Source organism: Adiantum capillus-veneris, chromosome 12 (genome assembly GCF_014529385.1).
Source record: "Adiantum capillus-veneris isolate H3 chromosome 12, ASM1452938v2, whole genome shotgun sequence".
Classification (NCBI taxonomy): Eukaryota; Viridiplantae; Streptophyta; class Polypodiopsida; order Polypodiales; family Pteridaceae; genus Adiantum; species Adiantum capillus-veneris.
In genome coordinates this window covers 122,704,373-122,714,759 of record NC_140942.1, presented here as the reverse complement: position 1 = coordinate 122,714,759, position 10,387 = coordinate 122,704,373, and positions in this window count along the sequence as shown.

The window sequence follows — 10,387 nt, the reverse complement described above, 5'->3', positions numbered from 1 at the left end:
GTTTTGGCCTTTATCCAACAATTCGATGCGGCGTTTGGAGATGAGGGCTTCACGGAGTCCTCTAAGCTACACCATGTAGCTATGCACTTTCAAAAGTCCGCCAGACAATGGTGGTCTAGCCTACGAGCCAATGGTGAAGCTCCATGAACATGGAAAGCTTTAAGAGCTTCCATTATGAAGCAATTTTTGGCCACCGATGCCAAAGACAAAGTACTCACCGAATGGCGAAGCTTAAAGCTCTCTCCCAATGAATCCATCCACAAATATGTAGACAAGTTTTGGGACTTACAACTCAAAGCCACTGTCTTCAAAAGGTTGGATTTTGGAGAGCAAAAGCAACAATTTTGTGTGGGCTTAACCGAAGAAATGGCGGAGTATGTCAACTCCCAAAGACCACGTACCATATCGGCGGTAATACACCACACTATGGTCGCCTCTCGAATCAATTTCCAAACGGGGGCAAAAAGAAATAATAAGCCCCCGGAAAACAAGGGTTCCAATGAGCCTAAGGGGAAGGACAATGTCCAAAAGTCTCCTAAGGGCAACTCCAACAAAGCTAAAGAGAAGGGAGTTTACAAAGGTAAGAATAAACTCTCTCCTGAAGAGCTTGAGCGTTATCGTAAGGATAACTGGTGTTTCAAGTGCGGCGAACAAGGGCATGCGTACCGCGCTTGTCCCCAAAAGAACAACCGCCAAGATCCTCCTAGAGCTTCCTTGGTTGAAATCCAAGAGGAGGAGACTCACCAAACTCACCACAAAGGATCTCCTCTATGCCATGCTTGGGGAAAGGTAAGAGAGCATGATGCTTTTATTCTCTTTGACCCTAGTTCTACTCACAATTTTATATCTATGGAGTTAGCCACCAAGCTAGGCATACAATCCTACGAGATGGGAGATGTCCTACCCGCAGACAGTGCCTTCAAGGGGCAAGAAGCTTCAGTCACTCCCTTAATTGGGAAATTGAGGCTTCATGTCCAAGGCTATGTGGACAAAGAGGACTTCTTTATCTCTTCTCTCAAGCATGAGGATGTAATCCTAGGGGCACCATGGTTTGACCGCCTGGCTGCCGATGTTAAATTTCCTGAAAGGAGAATCTCCTTTAAGTTCAGGGAAAAGGACATGTATATAGATGCTAAGGAAATGGGTAACACCATTCCCATTGTACATACACTAGCTTTCAACAAGTCAATAAAGATCTCTATTTCCGTGTACATGATTTTTGTTAAAGATTCTCAAAATGAACCTAATGCTTTAACAAACGAAAATAAAAGCAACCAAAAGGAATTAGAGTTATCCAATTTTCTCAAGGGGTTTCAAGATGTTTTTATTGACGACATCCCTTGTGAGCTACCTCCTAAACGAGGTAATGATGACCATGCAATTGAACTTCTTCCAGGAAGTTCACCGCCTAATAAACCTCCTTATAGAGTTTCTCAAGCTCAACAAGAGGAGATTATGTGGCAAGTGCATGAGTTAGTTGAGAAGGGTATGGTTAGGCCAAACTCATCTCCATTTTGCTCACCTGTGCTATTAGTGCAAAAGAAAGACGGCACATATCGTATGTGTGTCGGCTATAGAGCACTAAATAGGATCACTATCAAGAATAGGTTTCCCGTTCCACGGGTAGAAGACCTACTTGATAAGCTACAAGGATCGACCTACTTCAGTAGGGTTGACCTAAAGAGTGGCTATCATCAAATAAGGATAGTTGATCAAGACATTGTAAAGACCGCGTTTCACACTACATTTGGTCTTTACGAATACATTGTCATGCCTTTTGGCTTGACCAATGCACCAGCCACATTCAACCGCTTGATGGAGAAGCTGTTCAGGCCTCATCGAACCTTCACTGGAGTGTTCTTTGATGATATTATCATCTACTCTAATTCATTGGAGGAACACAAGCAACACCTCCAGGTAATATTTCAAGTTTTAAGAGAGAATAAACTTTATGTTAATTGAAAGAAAAGTGAATTTTTCTTGCAAGAGATTCAGTATTTAGGTCACATTATCTCTCAAGATGGCATCCAAATGGATCCATCCAAGTTAGAGGTAATAAAAGGATGGCCTAAACCAAGGAATCTTCATGAACTAAGAAGCTTCATAGGTATGTGTGCATACTATAGACGCTTCATAGAAAAGTTCTCACAAATTGCGGGACCATTACATGACCTAACAAAGAAAATCTTTAGGTATACATGGTCTGCTAAGGAGAACAATGCTTTCGAAAAGCTTAAAGAAAAGCTTATCTCTCAACCTGTGCTTACACTACCGGATCTCTCAAAACCATTTGAGGTCCAATGCGATGCTTGTGGTGATTGCCTTGGAGCTGTTTTGCTCCAAGAAGGGCACGCCATAGGCTATGAGAGTCGAAGGCTCGACCCTGCTGAGCAAGCTCTAGGCATATACGAAAAGGAACTCCTTGCAGTTCTACATGCCTTAGACTCATGGAAGCACTATTTATTGGGGACTCCTTTTATTCTGCGAACGGATCACCAAAGTCTTAAGTACTTCATGACGCAGACCAAGCTCTCCGACAAACAAATGAGGTGGGCAAATTTCCTTTCGCAATTTCATTTTCATATTGCTCACATTGCTGGCAAGCATAATCAAGTAGCCGATGCACTCTCAAGACGGCCGAGAGTGAATGCGGTTTCCATAGCAACTCACAATGATCTATCTTCAATGATAGATGAGTATGCTATTGATCCCGATTTTAGAGATGTGATTTCAGCCCTTGCATTAGGGAAGAAAGAAGAACCATTTACTTTACAAGATGGTTATCTTCTCTATGGAAAAAGACTATTCGTTACTAACTCACTACGTGAGAAAGTAATGTATGAATCTCATGCTCCCCCGTATGCGGGGCATAGAGGGATTCAGTCTACCTTAAAGGGAATTGAAACATATTTCTATTGGCCTACCATGAAAGTGAACATACAAGAGTATGTTTCCAAATGTGTGGTATGTCAAAAGACAAAATTTGATAGAGGGAAGCAAAATGGATTGCTTCAACCCTTGCCAATCCCTAATTCACCATGGGAGAGCATATCCATGGATTTTATCTTTGGATTGCCTAAGTCTATCCATGAGAATACAGGAATATGGATGATAGTAGATAGGTTTAGTAAACACGCTCATTTTATACCTGTCAAAAAGACTATCAAAGCCCATCAAATGGCAACCCTCTTCATTTCACAAATTTTCAAATACCATGGCTTGCCAATGTCCATAGTGTCGGATAGAGATCCTAGAATGACCAGTAATTTCTGGAAGGGTCTCTTTGAGAATTTAGGGACAAGGCTAAATTTCTCTTCGGCCTATCATCCACAAACGGATGGCCAAAGTGAAATAGATAACCTAACCATTCTCGATCTACTAAAAGCCTATATAACGGAAGTAGATCAAAGATCCCAATGGGAGAAGTACTTACCCTTAGTGGAGTATGCTTACAATAACACTGTACATACTTCCACGGGAAAAGCACCTTTCGAGGTAATTGAGGGAAGATCAAAAAGTCCCTTGCTACTTAAGGTACATGGGAAGATCTTCGCTGCAGATGAGTATAGCCGAGACCTACAAGAATCTTTCCAAAAGATTAAGGATGTTATCTCTATCTCACAGCAAAGGAAAAAGGCTGCTGCTGACAAGCACAGAAGAGCCCAAGCCTTTAAAGAAAATGATTGGGTCTTGTTAAAGTTTCCCAAGGCTCGATTAAGACACACGACGGGCAAGAATCCTACGGGCCACCAAAAGTACTATGCTAAACTAGCAAAAAGGTACTATGGTCCCTTCCAGATTCTTAGGCCAATCAATGAGATGGCCTATCAACTTAAGTTGCCCAATCATTGGCTCATACACAATGCTTTTCATGTGAGCCTATTAAAGCCTTACAAAGGAGAGCCACCTCAAGAACCAACTATTGAAGACCCACCGAAGATCGAGGACCAAGAGGAGGTGCTGCAGCCCGAGTCCATTCTCCAACATGAAGACAAGGTATTAAGAGGCGGTAAGACTATCCGACGATATCTTATTAAGTTTAAGAATTATCCTTTTGAAGATGCTAGATGGATGCAAGGCATACAATTAAAGGATAACCTAAACCTTGTCAATGCTTACAATGCTTCCCAAGAGTAAGCAAATGTACAAAATGTTAAAAATGAACAAAATTTTTGTCTTATAAGACTCTCTTTTTCTTTATTTGTGCACAAAAATGAAATAGTATGCATGCTTAGATCAAGTTTGCGGAGACGACGTCTCCCAAACACCAAGTAGAGCTTGTCACTCTACTATGGAAGATTGATAGGACTAATGTGCAGACATGCTTGCGGCAGTCTCAAGCTCTCAAGCGCCAAAATGGACTAGTCATCCATTGTGGAATGATGTCGTAGGGTAACATAGGGATCCTCTACCCATGAACATGCTTTATCTTCTCTACACCATAGTCGAGGACGACTATGATTTCAAGAGAGAGGTAATGTCATAATAATCAATATCTAATTCTCCTAAATGATTTTCTCATATTAAACTGATCATTTAATGTGGGGAGGTACCAGGGGAGAAAAAGCTAGAATATTGGTTAAGATAGCAGACCGGCCACAGTAGGGATCCAAAGGAGAGAAAATAGGGATCCAAAGGGGGGGCCATCTGCAAAAGAGCCATGTGCAACAATGGGCTAAAAAGACCCTAAGGTTCAGCCCATTAAGACTTCCAAAATGCTAAGATTCCAAAATTCAAAGGTTGTGTCCAAAGGTCAACCCTAGGGAAAATTGGATGCTTTGTGTGTTCCCTAAAAGTCTTTGCACATCCCTACATGGGAGGGGGCGAGCCCTAAAGGTAGGGGATGAGAGAGAAAGCCACGCACACACACACAGGCTCCCTTTACACAAAGGGAATGAGGGACACATGTCAGCTCCCTAGCCCAGATGCCCACAAGGTGTGCCCAATTCCTATTGGAAGACCCTTGAAGTGGACTAATAAGAATTAAGCTAGAGTAAATGTTGTTTAATTAATTTTAAAACATTTAATAAAAGAAACCAATGAGAATCAAGTCTCCTAGAAGACTATTGGGCAGTCTCCCAAAGGGTCCAATGAGCATTCAGAAGCCCCATGGCTTGCCTGATTCCTATTGGCCAGGCCGCAAAGGGGTCCAATGAGAGTTTAGTTTAATTATTTAATTACCTAAAGCTCTCACAAAAGGGGAAAGGGGGACACATGTCAGAAGGCTATCACTTATGCTGCTTAATACCCATTGGCTTGACTTGGGGAGGTCCAATGAGGCAAAAGCCAAACCAAATTAGAACCAAGGGCTCGCCCAAGAGAGAGGGGGGGCTGATTTTTTGCTTGGCATGGACACACACACACTCACACTGGACCATGTGTAAAGAAAGAATACTCTATCTCCTCCCAAGCTTTAATGGAGAGATCATCACCTACTCCAAGCTGGTGAGATAGAAGCCTACATCAACACTCTCTTGGCATGTGGATGAAAATCCAACCAAGATCCAAGCTTCAATGCATGCTCATCTCCTCTACCAAGCTAATTACTAAGCTAAGCTATGCTACATATGAGTGATTATGTGAGGAGATGTACATCTTTCTCGTAAGATACTCCTTCTTCCTCTCAATCTACTCTCATACCCTGCTATCTCTCACCATCTTCGAAGGTGTGTGAGGTCTTGGGTCTGAGAACGGGGATAATTCAAGTTGTGTTTGATTAAGTGTTTTGCTTAGTGCATGAAGCTTCCATCTTCATTGCACTAGCTAGTCTTGAAGGAACACAAAGAATTGTATTGTACAATCTCTCTCTTGATGGGAGAAACCATAATACAAAGCCTTTTGGAGGGGGGACCGGCTCCATGAAAATCCGGTCCTCAACTGTTGTCAATAGCTTAATTTCTCTCTCTTTTGAAAGTATTGTTGATGCTATCTAACTAGGTGTTATGCTTTTTGTTGCTCTCTCCACCCAAGCACTCTTGTAATTCTCATTAGGAATCTATTCTAATGAAATGCCCACTATGTTCATGCTAATTTCCGCTACACATAAGTTATTAGGCCATTTAATGTTACATGCTGCAAGAAGTGTAAGGAAACATGGTGTTGGATTCCTAAACGACTATTGGAAGCCCAAGGCTACTATCAAGGAAATGATCAAATCTGGGTGCCAAAACGTAAATTGTGCTCTTACTTGTCACCTGACCCATGTGAGCCCAATCTCGTAGCTCCAAGACAAATCAACAATCACGGAAAGAAAAAAATCACAGAATGCTACACACCCGCTTCAGAGATAGTTTGGGTACCGAAGAAAAAATGATTTGTTCCACCTAGCTCAGGACGGGGGGATTCCCATGAAGCTTCTAGATCTTCATGTAATGCATCCATAGAGGTAAAAGCTTCTCCACACCTTCCACCTACAATAGTGGACCTCCATGAAGCTACAAAGGAATCCACACCTCCCAGTGTTCAAGCATCACCTGATGAACCACTTCAAGTTCGATCCTGGGAGAGTACCTTACCACCCTTGCAACTCGATGAGGCACCGAAGGTAATAGAAAACCACTGGAAAAAATCCTCACGTATTACCAACTGGAACAATTAGTTTCAAAGGGTGACGAGCACATTTCAAACGGTATGATCTACCCAAGGAAGGGGGGAGTGTTTGCTGACAGTCATCATTCACTCACTCCCCTCTCAACCTTCCTCTTTGACCTCTCAATCTCCAATCTTAGGGAATGTATATATAAAGCCTTATACTCACAAAAAACAAAAATAATAAAGAGCAAGAGCGATTAGCAAATGAATATGCACAATAAAAGTCAAAACATTGACCCAGACCTACACGTTCACATCCGGTACACTAAAACAGAAACCTATGTCATAAAATACCTTTGATCCTCATCACTCGAGTGATAGAGGGTAGGTAGGATTAGTACAATCGGAGTGTTTTTGTTCTAGAGTTTAGTGATTAGAAAAGTTCTTTTTTCCATTAATGTGTCTCCTATAGGTATTCTTTGTGTTTCCTAGTGTGTACAGGAACGTGTTGCTGTTGTTAGGATTTGGACCTTTATGGACTCTTTCTCTTGTTCACTTTTCAAATCAAGCACGGCCATCAACACAAACAGGTGTTTCTTGTCCATTAGCATTGCCCCTTATCTTTTTGCATCTATGTTTGTCTGCTTTAATTGTGATTGGTAGCAAATATTCCGCACATTTGTTAGTATCAAACATTAAATTGAATGTAATTTTTTGTCATAGTCACTTGTGTAGGTTTAAAAATCAACCAGTCCGACTAAGCTAGTTTGACCAAGGTAGGTGTTAGAGATCTTCTCTTAATACCATGGGGAATGCCTTCCTAATAATCAATGGTTACTTAGGTTCTTAATCCGATTTAGGCAGCATTGTGTGAAATGTACTAGGGCTTTCTAGTGGGCTTAGTCCCTATTGACCTTTAACTTAAGTATTATAAAGGGAATTTACTAGTGTGATGAGCATGGGGAGGTGTAACAATGTTATATGACCCCCCAAAGCTACAAAATTAAAATGCTGAAAACGAACAATTTTTTTAAAGAAAAAATCAAAGTGTCACAATGTAAAATCTTAAGCTGAAAGAGAAATCTCAGCTTGATTGGATACTTCACTCACATGTATCGCCTATGGTACTAGAGCCCTAGAGGTTCCCATTGTGGGCGCTTTTCCTTGAAAATAAAAAAACCCAAGGCATACAAAATAAGCACACACATCAAAATTGAAACAATGTGAAAAGACTTTTGGGGTATCAAAGAAAAGGAAATAAGTCAGGCGATGATTTCATGAGCAATTTTTTTTTATCGTAGCTTAACTACAAGGTCTTCTAGGTATAGCCTCTAGTCAGCCCTCGGACATGAAATATTTGGCTCTCGTGATTAAACAACTTAATTGACCAGAGAAAATTGAGAAGCTTATCCATGGTATTAATAGTCGATCTTTAGTGCCTTTCGATCGTTAAATTAACGACCCTAGACTTGTTTAATTTTTTACCTTTACAACTGTTTATGCGTTTGATTATATTGCAATTCAATGTTTATTGCTGACAAATGGTTTAAAATTCTATTACCAATCAAATTGTCTGCCTACAACAGTATATGCTTTTAATTGTTTAGGAGAATGCAATTACTGTGCCAATGTTGTTTGATTTTGTAGTGACTGAAGGAGGCCAAGGACATTCAGAGTCTCAAATGCTCTTCCACCTCAACTAACGAGCTTCAACTCAATAGCTTCTGAGGACGGAATCTACATCAGGAAGGGGGACATGTTAACCGTCATGTATATTCCTATCACCTACGAAGGACGCTGTATTATTTATTTGGTAGAGTCAGGTACCGGGCTTTTTGGTCCAATAGGAAAAGGGTAAGAGTGATCGCCGATGAGAGACGTACTCTAACTGGAACATTCAACGGATTAGTTGGCTAAGCATGGGCTCCCAAGTGTGAATGGGGCAAGTTCATATAAAAGTCAACTAAACCTACAATTCACTCATTCTCTCATTTGTGCAATTGAAGAGTGCTCTTGCTCCATCTCCATCTTCTTATTCTTCATCTCCTTGTGTGTGTGTGTGTATGCGTGAGAGAGAGAGAGAGAGAGAGAGAGAGAGAGAGAGAGGGAGAGGGAGAGAGAGAGAGAGAGAGAGAGAGAGAGAGAGAGAGAGAGAGAGAGAGAGTGTGCGCGATCGAGCATTGCGACGGCGGCACAACGGCAGAAAGGTTGTTGAGCGCGGTGTAGCGGCGTCTCCCTCTTCTTCGCGACAAGGAATCATCCACAACAGCAAGCGTAGAGCGGTGAGTGAAACACCATTGCCATCTTTGAGCTTACTAGTTTAGTCTAGTTGCGTGCTTGGAGCCATTTGTGGCTCGCACACAATGTATCGGCAAGTTCCTTGTATTGACATGTGCGGCAGACACGCACAACAACATTACAATCAATATCGACCATAATCAAGTAATTCTATGCAGAATGGTTTTGATCAAAGGAAGATAGATAACAATGGTTTAAGTAATGCTTTTAAAACTTCATCTATTGCTTTTTTAAAGTCACAAAACAAGGTTCCACATAGTCACAACAACAACAATAATGACAACAAGCATAATGAAAAACTTGATATAAGATTGTTGTTTACTACACTTGTCACAAGATGGGATGACGTACAACTAACAAGTGTCCTAAAAACTTGATATAAAGACTGTTGTTTACTATACTTGTCACAAGATGGGATGATGTACAACTAACAAGTGTCCTAAATGCAAGTCAACATCTTTCTCACACTTTATTGAGGGGATTGAACAGGATAATGACCATCACATACACAACATGGGGATGGATATCAACATTGCCAACACTTTTGATAATAGTAGTCAAGAATCTCAAGGTAACTTAGACTACCAAGATCATACAAGTACTCCTACTTCTCAGCTACATATTTTCTTACGTATGCAAGTTATGATTGATGATGATACTTTTAAGTTATTATGGGGAATATTTTTTGGCGAGCATTTTTTGACAAGCGCTTTTTTGGAATCCGACGATCAGATTCAAAAAATATTTTCGTCTCTTCTCAACTATATTCTCTCTCTTGATCCTCCGTTGGCCTCTTTCCCTCCCCCTCTCTCTCTCTCTCTCTCTCTCACTCTATAGCCTCAATCAAAGAGCACGAAGCCCTCTATGCATTGATGCAAGACATAAATTTTTAGAGTTATAGAAGGCGTTTTTGTAATAGCATTTCCGAAGTGAACATGTTCAGGAAAATTGACTTTCATCTCTTATTTTACATACAATTTCTTCCAACACTCGCAAGGGTTCTTCTTCTTCAACAACGTCCACAACCATTGTGGAAAATGATCCAAAATCTCCTAAGTGTGGAGATAGCAACACAACCACCCAACCAACGACATCAGAAACCATGATCATGGCATACTTAGTATCATGGCATACTTAGTAACAAACAAGGTGAAGACTTACGAGCACTTGAAATGGAGAATGACACACTAAGGGTACTTGTGGTTGAGAGTGAGAATCTCAAGAGGACACTTGAGATGCAAACAACACGTTTGATGCAACTTGAAGAGGAAGTGAAGGAATGTAAACACTCTCTTGTGGACTTGAATGCTTTGAAGGAGCGGATGAGCAAAGTAGAGCATGGCCATGTATTGAAAGAGGAGAAATTTGACACCATGAGCCGGGATGTATGCGACATGAAAAATGTATGCACAAACACGTTTGGGCTGATGTATGTGGTAGCAATGTGGTTTCTAATTACTCATTCATGCAAGATATGGTTCAAACAAATAATGTTGAGAATGTGGATGTGGAGGAGTTAAAGGAACGGGAGCGACGTTCAAAAAACATTGTTATTCGA